A 12097-nucleotide genomic window follows, 5' to 3' on the forward strand; every position below is an offset into this window, starting at 1 on the left:
ACAATATTAAAATGTCATAAAGTTCCAAAAAATAACTATTTTTGTGCCAGCTGTTTTATATAAGGAGCATTTATTTTTCCTCATTCGCAATGATTCCCCGATTCCACACCTCCTCTTTGTCCGCCTTCTTCCGGGTTTGCTAGGATCAACATATGGAGGAGGTATCTCTCTCTCTCTGTCTCTCTAACTCAAAACTTCTTTTCAAGAATTTTTTTTTGGGGGGCGGGGGTGGTTGATGCAAAAACCAAAAAATAAAAAAAAATCAATATTTTTTTTTAAAACAAAATTTTTTTTTTTGGTGGGTGAGTGGAGTAAGAAACCAAAGAAAACATTTACTTTTGAAGATTTTTTTTTTGCGGGGAGAGGGGGGGGGGGGTTGGTGGATGGGGTGGGGGTGGTGCAAAAAATCAAAAACAAAAACTTTTCAAATTTGTTTTTTTAAATTTTTTTTTTTTTTGGGATGGTAGGGGGTGGTGCAAAAAAAAAAAACTTTTCAAAATCTTTTTTAAAAAAAATATTTTTTTTGTGGGGTTTGGGGGTGAGAGGTGGGGGTGGGGGTGGAGATGGGGGGAAAGGGCGGGGGGAGGGTGGATGGGGTGGGGTTGGTGCAAAAAACCAAAACCAAAAACTTTTCAAAACTTGTTTTTTAAAATAAAATTATTTTTTTTGGGTGGGTGGTACAAAAAACAAACAAAAAAAAACTTTTCATACTCTTTAAAAAAAAAAACATTTTTTTGTGGGGTTTGGGGGTGGGTGGAAAGGGCGGGGGGAGGGTGGGTGGAAAGGGCGGGGGAGGGTGGATGGGGTGGGGTGGTGCAAAAAACTAAAAACAAAAACTTTTCAAAACGTTTTTTAAAATAAAAGTAATTTTTTTGGGAGGGTGGGTATAAAAAACAAACAAAAAAAATTTCAAACTCTTTTTTAAAAAAACATTTTTTTTTCATGGGGGGTGGGGATGGGGGCAAGGTCAGGGGGAGGGGTGGATAGGGAGGGGGTGGTGCAAAAAATCAAAAACAAAAACCTTTCAAAACTTTTTTTAAAAAATAAAATTAATATTTTTGGGAGGGTGGGTGGTACAAAAAACAAACAAAAAAAACTTTTCAAAATCTTTTTTAAAAAAATATTTTTTTCTTGGGGGGTGGGGGTGGCGTGGGGGCAAGGGCGGGGTGAGGGGTGGATGGGTTGGGGTGGTGCAAAAAATTAAAAACAAAATCTTTTCAAAACTTTTTTTAAAAATAAAATAAATTGGTTTTTGGGGAGGGTGGGGGTGCTGGGGCGGGGGATGGGTGGTACAAAAAAACAAAAAAAAACTTTTCGAAATCTTTTTAAAAAAACATTTTTTTTATGGGGCGTGGGGGTGGGGGGTAAGGGCAGGGGCGGGGTGGGGGCTGGGGGCAGGGAGGGGATGGGGGCAGGGGGCAGGGAGGGGGTGGGGTTTTTTTTATGAGTTGGGTCAAAGTGTTAAAAATAAAACTTAAAGGCAAAGTGTAAAAAACAAAGCTTGGGGACAAAGTGTTAAAAATATAACTTTGGTGCAAGTCAAAACTCCCTAATCACTAATCCAAAGTTTATCACCCCGACTCAATTAAAAAAACTAGAGTTACCCCAACTTAATTTTTAAACCTTTTTGTCACCTTTAATTAAAAGCCCCCACAAAGTGGGGTTTGTAAGACTAAAAATAAAAAGGAACCGTAAAAGCTGGAAAATATTTCGAAGAGAGGAAAATGAATCAAACAAGTACGTATGAAGAATTGGTAAGCTTTGAGGATATAAAACCAAATCCTGTGATTTTATCTAGAATTTTTCTTCCATTTTTTCAAAAAAAAAAAAAGTTACAATAATTGAAGTAACAATTTTAAAATAATAATTCCTCCTGTTTAAATAATTAATGTTACGTTATAGGCTTGGACACAAGGATTAAAAAATTCACTTGCTCCTAAAATTAAGAGAAGTTTTGACTAAAATACCCTTAATTATGATTTTCTTTTCTTTTTAATTAGGTTGACATAATTATCATGGGGATTAGAAATATGTCAAGGAAAAATTTGAAACAAAATAACTAGATAAGCTATACTTTTTGATTTTTTGAAACATCAATTATTTTGGATCAATATTTAGAGATTAAAACATCAATTATTTTGAACATGAGGGATCATAACCATTCCAACAAATACGGGCTAAAGTTGAAAAGTGTAGTTTCAACAAGCCAAATATGAAATTTGTTCAACAAACCAGATATGAAATCTTCTAACTGCAACACCCACAATAAATTTATCATAGAAGGATGTCTTCCAGCAATTCTAAAGGTAAAATCCAGTTTATATGTAGAAGTAAGCCATTATGGCAATCAAGAAATTAGGGCAGAAAAATTTAAGCGAAAAAATTACTACCACAAACATAAGTTTGTCGACGAGAGTCATTTTGTCAACAATCTCATGAAAATCTGTGGATGAAACCACGAAGAGGGGAGAAGAAGAGATTCTTGAGCATAACCAAAGTCATGTTTCCTAGTTTTTATAAGAGAAATATCACTTGTAATATGATATTGTTGTATGCTTAAGTTGGAGTACATATGGAGGCAACATCCTCTCTCTATATATGATAAGTAACAGAAGCACAAGGCACGATCCTACAAAATAAAACAATATTATGTTAGATATATTTGGCTTTGACAAATTTTAATGAATAGCCAAATGAAGCAGTTCCATGCTTGAGATTTGCAACGAAAAAAATTTCGGCATAATACATAAACAGACCCTCAAACTTGACCTTAGTTAGCAAGTATGTCCACTTTGGGTGTGCATAAGTAGGCACTTCAACTTGTATAAAGTTGAACAAGTAAACACAAATGCTGACGGGGTAAATAAATTTTGGAGGTGTCTAGATGATCATTTTGTAAGTTGAAGTTTTCAACTAACAAAGTAGAGACAAGTTGAGGTGTCTGCTTATGCACACTCAAAGTTGGAGGATATATTTGCCAGTTGAGGCCAAGTTTGAGGGTCTGTTTATGTACTATGCAACAAAAAAAGTTTCCAGTACTTTACGTGTTGTCACCTTATGATTTAGTGTAATAGACATTTACTTTGTCTTGCTCCAGATTTGCAATGTAAATTGTAGATGATGGTTCCTGTTAGACCCCCAAGTTCAGACTTAGACGCATGCGGACGAGGGCAGTGTCAAGGGCTTGTACATTGCCCCTTGACATGGGCCTATGTGGTTGTTGGAAGCAATGTGCGGAGTTGCATGCCTATGGCATGGTGTGCAGCTAAGTCAAGGTGTTTGGGTGTTGGCAAAGCAGCTTGACGAATGTCAGTGGCACGGACAGGAGCATGGCACCAGACGGGCATGCGTGCAGGCAGTAGGTTGGCACAGGCAGACATGGGCATTGACATGGGTTGGCTGGGGCCAAGGCAGATGTGAATGGTAAAGGGTTGGCATGGTGTTAGCATGGCATTGGCATGAAGATGGGCGAAAAATATTCTAAGTGTTGGGCGAAGCTATGAGGCTAAAATCAGGCTAAGGCACGCGCGAGGCACATGAGCGAGGCAGGTGCACGGCACATGAGCGAGGCATGCGCGCGGCACATGCAGAAGGACCATGCGCGCGGCACATGCGTCGGTTACACAGTGTGCGCGGCATGTGCGACGGTTAAGGTCGGTTTTTGAAGGCTTTGCCCACATGGGAGAAATACTAGGCCTAGAATCTGTATGCCATGATCCCAATGTAACTGCTGGCACATGCCATGCACACCCCTCCCCTTGTAACTGCTTGTAACTGCCCCTAGCAGGTTTGTAAAGTAGACAGAATTTGGCTAAGGCATTATTCAGTTTTGTAAGCCTCCAAATTCGTGAGTCCTTTTGTATATCTGAGAGATAATAAAAAGGTTGGACATTGTGTGTTCCTTTCATTGTGTTTGACCCGAAATTAAATCTAAGTGTCAAAAGTGAGTGTGTGTGCGAAGGCTGAAGTTGGTTGTTACGTTGACTGCCGAGCAGTGGTGATGCTGAAAAAAATCACCCTTGTTTCAACTGGTATCAGAGCGTGGCTACGTTCGTGGCACGATGGCTGGCGGAAGTAGTACGTACAATGAACTGAGGAATAGAGTGGCTGCGTTGGAGGCGCTGGTGGGAATGGCTGAAAACGCTGATGATGTGACGTCTATAATCAGTCGCATTCATGGCTTGAACACGAAACTCGCTCAGTTTCGTGAGATTATGACAATAAGAACAACGGGATATGATGAACTTCGTGAAGAAGCCTTAGTTCAGATCGAGGATCTGAAAAAGGCAAACGAAACTGTGAACTTGGAAGTAGTAGTGCTGCGGAGGGCAATGGCTGGTTCTAACGCAGGCCATGAGGCAGAACGTTCCAAGGTGAAGATCCCTGAACCTAAAGCCTTTGCTGGTTCTAGATCTGCAAAGGAATTGGAAAATTTTCTGTGGGATATGGAACAGTACTTCATAACTACCCGTATTCCTGAGAACGACAAGTTAAGTATCACCACTATGTACTTGACTGGTGATGCGAAATTGTGGTGGAGGACCAGGGACGCGGATGATATGAGTGCTGGCAGGCCAAGGATCGATACTTGGGCCAAATTGAAGAAGGAAATGCGTGACCAGTTCCTTCCTAGCAATACATCTTGGATTGCTAGGGATCGCTTGAAAAAATTAAGGCAAACAGGTTCTGTTCGTGACTATATCAAGGAATTTACTTCTTTGATGTTAGACATCCAAAATATGTCGGATGAGGATAAGTTGCACAACTTCATTTCTGGGATGCAAGCATGGGCCCAAAACGAACTTAGGAGACAGAACGTGAAAGATCTCCCAAGTGCAATTGCGGCGGCAGATTCGTTGGTAGATTTTCGCTCAACACGTGTTCTATTTAAAATTCTCACTTCTTCTAAGTCCAAGAAAAAGACTGAAAAGGGGGGGGGGGGGGGGGTGGAAGACGGAAGGGCAGAAAAAAGGTGTTGTCAAAGGAAAGGCTGTTGCGGACGTTGGAAATTCAAAGAACAAGAAAAATTCAGCGAGTGACAAAGGTTGTTGGACTTGTGGAGGGTCTCACTTGGCCAAGAATTGTCCAAATCGTGAAAGGGTGGATGCTATGCTTGCGAGGAATGTAAATGCAAACGAGGAAGGTGCTGCAGTTGCTGTTTTGGCAAACCCACTTGGTTTACTCTTGAACAATCAAATTTCATTAGTGAACACGGTGGGGGAGTCATCTACAAATCCTCATTCTTCGTTACTGCACATTGAGATGAAGGTTGACGATAAAGTGTTAGTGGCGATGGTGGATACTAGAGCTACTCACATTTTTATTGATGTCAAACTTGCTACAAGATTCGGACTCAAATTGACAAAGAGCCCGAATTATATGAAAACTGTGAACCAGGTGGCCTAACTGATTGAAGGTATGGCGTATGACGTGAGGGTACTTGCGGGACCTTGGGCTGGAAAACACAGTTTGATGGTGATTCCGTTGGGAGATTTCGATATGATACTTGGAATCAATTTCTTGAGGAAGAACTGCTTCGTTCCAATGCCTCACTTGGACGGAGTTATGGTGATGCTAGAAAAGATGGCGGGGTTCATAAAGGTTGTTCATCCATATGGCGAGGCAGAAAAATTGAGTAAGTACAAGAGCCCCATTATTTCTGCTATTTCGGTTGAGAAAGGCTTAAAGAAAGGTGAAAAAACTTTCCTTGCTACTTTGGTTGAAATAAAACCTGATGTAAAGGTAGAGGTGCCTGATTGCGTGGCACAGGTTTTGGGGGAATTTAAAGATGTTATGCCACCTGAACTCCCTAAAACGTTGCCACCAAGAAGGGATATTGATCATAAGATTGAGTTGCTGTCGGGTTCTGTTGCTTCTGCACAAGCTCCTTATCGTATGGCTCCTAAGGAGTTGGCTGAATTGCAGAAACAATTGAATGAGTTGCTAGATGCGGGCCTGATTCAGCCCTCAAAGGCTCCGTATGGTGCACCTGTTTTATTCCAAAGGAAACAGGATGGGTCAATGAGAATGTGTGTGGACTATCAGGCACTGAACAAGGTGATTGTGAAGAACAGGTATCCTGTTCCATTGGTGCAGGACCTCATGGACAGATTGTGCAGGGCAAGCTGGTTCACTAAGCTAGACCTCAGGTCTGGATATTGGCAAGTAAGAATAGCAGAGGGTGATGAGTCAAAAACAACGTGTGTAACTAGATATGGCTCATATGAATTTCTTGTAATGCCGTTTGGGATGACTAACGCCCCGACTACTTTCTGTAATTTGATGAACAATGTTTTATTTGAGTACCTAGATGATTTTATTGTGGTGTACTTAGATGACATTGTAATCTATAGCTGCTCGTTGGAAGAACATGTAAGCCACTTGAAAATGGTACTGTCTCGGTTGCGGGAGTAGAAGCTTTATGTAAAGATGGAGAAATGCGAGTTTGCTCAACAAGAAATCAAGTTTCTTGGGCACTTGGTCAGCCAGAACCAAGTGAGGATGGACCCAAAGAAGGTGCAGGCTATTGTTGATTGGCAGGCGCCGCGGAGTGTGAAGGACTTGAGGTCATTCCTTGGGTTGGCAAACTATTATCACAATTTCATTGCAGGGTATTCAAAGAAGGTTGTTGTTTTGACTGATTTGCTGAAAAATAATGTGGTGTGGGCGTGGACTGAAAAATGTTATGGTGCATTCAACCTGTTAAAGAAGGCCATTGCTTCAGAACCCATACTAAGGCTGCCTGATTTCGAATTACCCTTCGAAGTGCATACTGATGTTTCTGGCAAGGCTGTGGGAGGCGTGTTGGTTTAAGAAGGTCATCCTGTGGCCTTTGAAATCATAAAGTTGAATGAAGCGGAACAACGATACTCTACTCATGAAAAGGAGATCGTTGTTATGGTACATTGCTTGCAGACTTGGCGCGTATATCTGCTAGGGACAAAGTTTATGGTGCGGACGGACAACGTTGCTAATACTTACTTTAAAACGCAACGCAAGCTGAGTCCCAATCAGTCCCGTTGGCAAGAGTTCTTGGCTGAATATGACTTCATATGGGATCATAAGCCGGGGAAACACAACCAGGTTGCTGATGCTTTGAGTAGAAAAGAGGTATTCGCTGCTATATATTCAATTGCTCGATTGGAGTCTGATTTTATTGATAAGATTAAACTGTGTGCTGCAAATGATTCATTATACACTAAGTTAATGAGTCAAATTAAAAAGGGGACAGTGCAGAGGTATTGGATCGAGGACGATCTGCTCTATTTCAAAGGGGGGGGGGGGGGGGGGGGGGGTGGGGGGGGGGGAGAATCGTGGTACCTCAAGGTGGTGGATTGCGTAAAGAACTAATGAAAGAGGCGCATGACACTACTTGGGCTGGACATTCGGGTGTTGAACGGATGTTGGCATTGCTGTCTAGGATGTATTTCTGGCCAAAGATAGAAGATGATGTTGAATCTTATGTGAAAAATTGTCTGGTTTGTCAACTAAATAAAACTGAGCGCAAGAAGGAAGCGGGTTTGCTGCAGCCTCTTCCTATTCCTGAAAGGCCTTGGATGTCTGTTTCGATGGACTTTATTAATGGGTTTCCGAAGGTAAACGGTACGGCATCAGTCATGGTGGTGGTGGACAGGTTCTTAAAGTATGTTGTTTTTATTGCTGCCACAGTTGTGTGTTCGTCGGATGTTGCTGCAGATTTGTTTTACAAAAATGTGGTTAAGTTCTTTGGTGTACCAGCGGATATCATCAGTGATAGGGATACTCGGTTCACGGGTCGGTTCTGGACTTCTTTGTTTAATATGATGGGAACTTATTTGAAATTTTCTACGGCGAACCATCCTTAAACTGATGGGCAAACTGAAAGATTAATCATTTGTTGGAAGAATAACTGAGACACTTTGTGACAGCAAGTCAGCGGAACTGGGTGGACTTATTGGACAGTGCACAATTTTGCTATAATTTGCATAAGTCGTCGGCAACGGAGATGAGCTCGTTTGAGTTAGTCCTAGGCAGGCAGCCTATGACTCCACTTGATGTTGCTAAGCAGAAGACTCAAGGGAAATGCCCTGCTGCCTATCGTTATGTCAGGGACAAGCAAGAAGTGCTTGCAGAAGCGCAAGACAGTTTGCGCAAGGCCCAGAAACGGATGAAAAAGTATGCAGACCAGCGTAGAAGAGCGTTGGAATTTAATGTTGGTGATAGGGTGCTACTCAAGCTTACTCCCCAAATCTGGAAACAGATTACAAGTAAGTTTAGGCACCGCGGTTTAATCCCAAAATATGATGGACCATTTGAAGTACTCCAGAAGGTTGGTGAAGTTTCTTATAGGTTGAAACTACCTGAAAGGTTGAAACTACCTGAAAGGTTGAAATTACACCCAACCTTCCATGTAAGTTTTCTGAAGCCTTATTATAAAGATGCTGATGATCCGGACAGGAACCAGTCAAAGAGAGCACCGGCTGTGGTGCGCACACAGTTCGACGCTGAGATTGAAAAGATATTGGATCACCGGGTACTTGGTGTCAAGAAGAATAGGCGGACAGAATTTCTGATTCAGTGGAAGGGTAAGCAAGAAGCCGATGCTACTTGGGAAAAGACTAAGTCACTTTGGCAGTTTGACAAGCAATTTGAGGACTACCTAAAAACAGGCTCGATGAGGACGTCGAGTTCAACTGGTGGGGGTGGTTTGTTAGACCCCCAAGTTCGGACTTAGACGCATGCGGAAGAGGGCAGTTTCAAGGGCTTGTACATTGCCCCTTGACATGGGTCTATATGGTTGTTGGAAGCAATGTGCGGAGTTGCATGCCTATGGCATGGTGTGCAACTAAGTCAAGGTGTTTGGGTGTTGGCAAAGCAGCTTGACGAATGTCAGTGGCACGGACAGGTGCATGGCACCAGACGGGCATGCGTGCAGGCAGTAGGTTGGCACAGGCAGACATGGGCTGGCTGGGGCCAAGGCAGATGGGAAAGGTAAAGGGTTGGCATGGTGTTGGCATAGCATTGGCATGAAGATGGGAGAAAAATATTCTAAGTGTTGGGCGAAGCTATGAGGCGAAAATCAGGCTAAGGCACGCGCGAGGCACATGAGCGAGGCAGGTGCACGGCACATGAGCGAGGCATGCGCGCGGCACATGCAGAAGGGCCATGCGCGTAGCACATGCGTCAGTTACACAGTGTGCGCGGCATGTGCGACGGTTAAGGTCGGTTTTTGAAGGCTTTGCCCACATGGGAGAAATACTAGGCCTAGAATCTGTATGCCATGATCCCAATGTAACTGCTGGCACATGCCATGCACGCCCCTCCCCTTGTAACTGCTTGTAACTGCCCCTGGCAGGTTTGTAAAGTAGACAGAATTTGGCTAAGGCATTATTCAGTTTTGTAAGCCTCCAAATTCATGAGTCCTTTTGTATATCTGAGAGATAATAAAAAGGTTGGGCATTGCCTGTAAACATTGTGTGTTCCTTTCATTGTGTTTGACCCGAAATTAAATCTAAGTGTCAAAAGTGATTGTGTGTGCGAAGGCTGAAGTTGGTTGTGACGCTGAAAAAAATCACCCCTGTTTCAGTTCCCTATCTAACTGAATAGCCAGTTATTTTAAAACCCATTAAATTTTGTGGTCGGATGTATGAGATTTCTCTATCCTTAATTAGAAGTCTTGGGTTCGAACTTTGTGAATGGAGAAACTCTTGAGAAGTAGCATTTTCCAAGTTGCAGATGGGATTGCTAAATTTGTCATATTTTCCAAAGCTGGCAACAAATTCTGGGCATCTAGAAAGGGGCATACCATCTTGACAAATCTCAAATAGCTGGTTTTAAAATTAGATATGATAAAGGCCAACTTTTTGTTAGTTAGGCCTGTTGTATGTATATATGCTAGCTGACAAATCTCAGATACCTAGTTTTCAAATTAGATATGATAAAGGCGAACTGTTTGTTAGTTAGGCCTGTTGTATGTATATATGCTAGTCTAAGAACTAACAACTTTCGTAGAGTTGAACTCAATGGTGCATGGATCTTGTAAGTCTTTGCTGGAGGGAATTATAACATGCACATCTAATGCTGGATATAATTTGTTAAAACAACGTAGCATTTTTTCATTAATGGATCCTACATGATGTAAATTTGAATTAGTGCGTCGACGTCGAGTCAGTAAAATTCTAATATCAAATGTAATAAAAATATTGTAGAAAAGAATCTCACTTGACTTGAGTCAGGCAGGTGGGCAGGTTACTAAATTTAAAACTATTTTTACATGCATATTCATTCAAAGTGAGGTAATCTGCTTCGTCGTTATTTAGATATGGCAGTGTCAATTGTGTGCAACGATGGAAACTAACGACATACTCGAAACATTTTAAAATTGCATATGACAGTTTAAAGTTGTGTAACTCGGAGAGAAGAGGAATAATAAATTGTAGAAATGATATCATGTCGTGTACCTTTGTCGGTGTTATGCGCACAATGTTTATGTGCCGCAGTTTTATATTAAAACTAGTAAAGTTGTTCACGCTTCGCGCCGTCATAAAAATCATTAAATTTACAAAATGATAGTTGGGAAAATAATTCTCTGAGAAAGGAAGAAATGAATATTTCATGTAATCTCTGAGCCAGATTAGTCATACTTCTCCGTTAACTACCTTAAAGACCATACATCTTGCCAAGACAACAATATATTTCATATTCATAAAAAGCAAAGTTTCACTTTTCGAAATAACAGGAAGCCGGTCTTTCTCGTTGGTCGATCAAAACTATTCAGTTGGACTAGCAATTTCATTTTTAAAGGGTAAAAAATTCTCTGAAACTTTTAAAAAATAAATAAATATATAAACGTTAATCTTCCCTACTTGTAAATTACACTGGGCATGTTGTTGTTATAAATGTTAATCTTACGTCTCTACAGAATTAAACTGGAAAACAAAATATAAACATATATCAAGAAAACTTCTTTACAACTAAACTACCCTTACATCATTAATTGAATGTAAATTATTCTTATAAACATAAAACAGTCGAGAAACATTTGATAATTAAAGTGATTCTATGACATAAATTGCAGAATGTTATCATGTTTCAAAATGAGGTCTCCACAAATATTTATGAAATGAAAAATAAATTTATAGTTAAGCAAGCAAAAACCCATGTACACAGATCTCGGAAAGATCTATTTACAAATTTGAAATCGATTAACATGTGTAAATATTTTAATTCTAACAAAGAAATACATGCAGCTATAAAAACTTGATATTACTTAAAACTTACTAGACACTCATGCCCTTCACCAAAAGTTGAAACTGAAGATAGATTAAAACTTTTAAAATTCCTATCAACAAAATAGTACTAATGTCAACCCAAAAAAGCAAAATTCTGGAACACGGGAATGAGAATGAAAGTGTCAAAAGTAAAGCAAGTAGACTTAGATAACAAAGGAAAACATTAACAACTAATAGAAATAATGAGCATGAGGCTTTGATGATCATGTAATGGTTGTTTCAGTTATTTTGTATTAAAACGTTACGAAAGGAGCATGAGGCTTTGATGTTCCAAAAGATTCATTCCCCAAAACATAGTTTGCTTCAGTTTTTAACGCCTGTAGCTCTAAAATGTATAATAACGGCTGGAACATACCATAACACACCTATTAATGGCAGTATTTCTTTCGTTAATTAATGTATGAATATTTTAAAATTAGGTGAGACGTCAAAACAATGACATATATATATATATATATATATATATATATATATATATATATATATATTGTTTTGCTATCAAGCCAGTTCCGTTCTTTGTTCCGTCGTTCCTATTTCTTGCTTTTTTCTCCAGTATGCCGCTCCGCCAGCAAGGAGTGAAAGAACCAAGTTTTCTGTGGTGATGTCAGAATTTGCGGGCTTCGCCGGTAGTAGCCTCCTGAATTAGTCGAATAGCTTCTTTCCGACAAAGCTTACCAATCCTGCACTCCTTTCTTCTATGTCTGGTGGAGCTATTCCCAGACAGCCTGAGAGCTGAGTGAGGACCTTATTTGACATGTTTTTTTCCTTCCAAAGCGAAATAATCACTCCTGTAGCTTATTGCGCTCGATCTACATCCTACCTAACTC

This window comes from Lycium barbarum, chromosome 10 (genome assembly GCF_019175385.1).
Source record: "Lycium barbarum isolate Lr01 chromosome 10, ASM1917538v2, whole genome shotgun sequence".
Lineage (NCBI taxonomy): Eukaryota > Viridiplantae > Streptophyta > Magnoliopsida > Solanales > Solanaceae > Lycium > Lycium barbarum.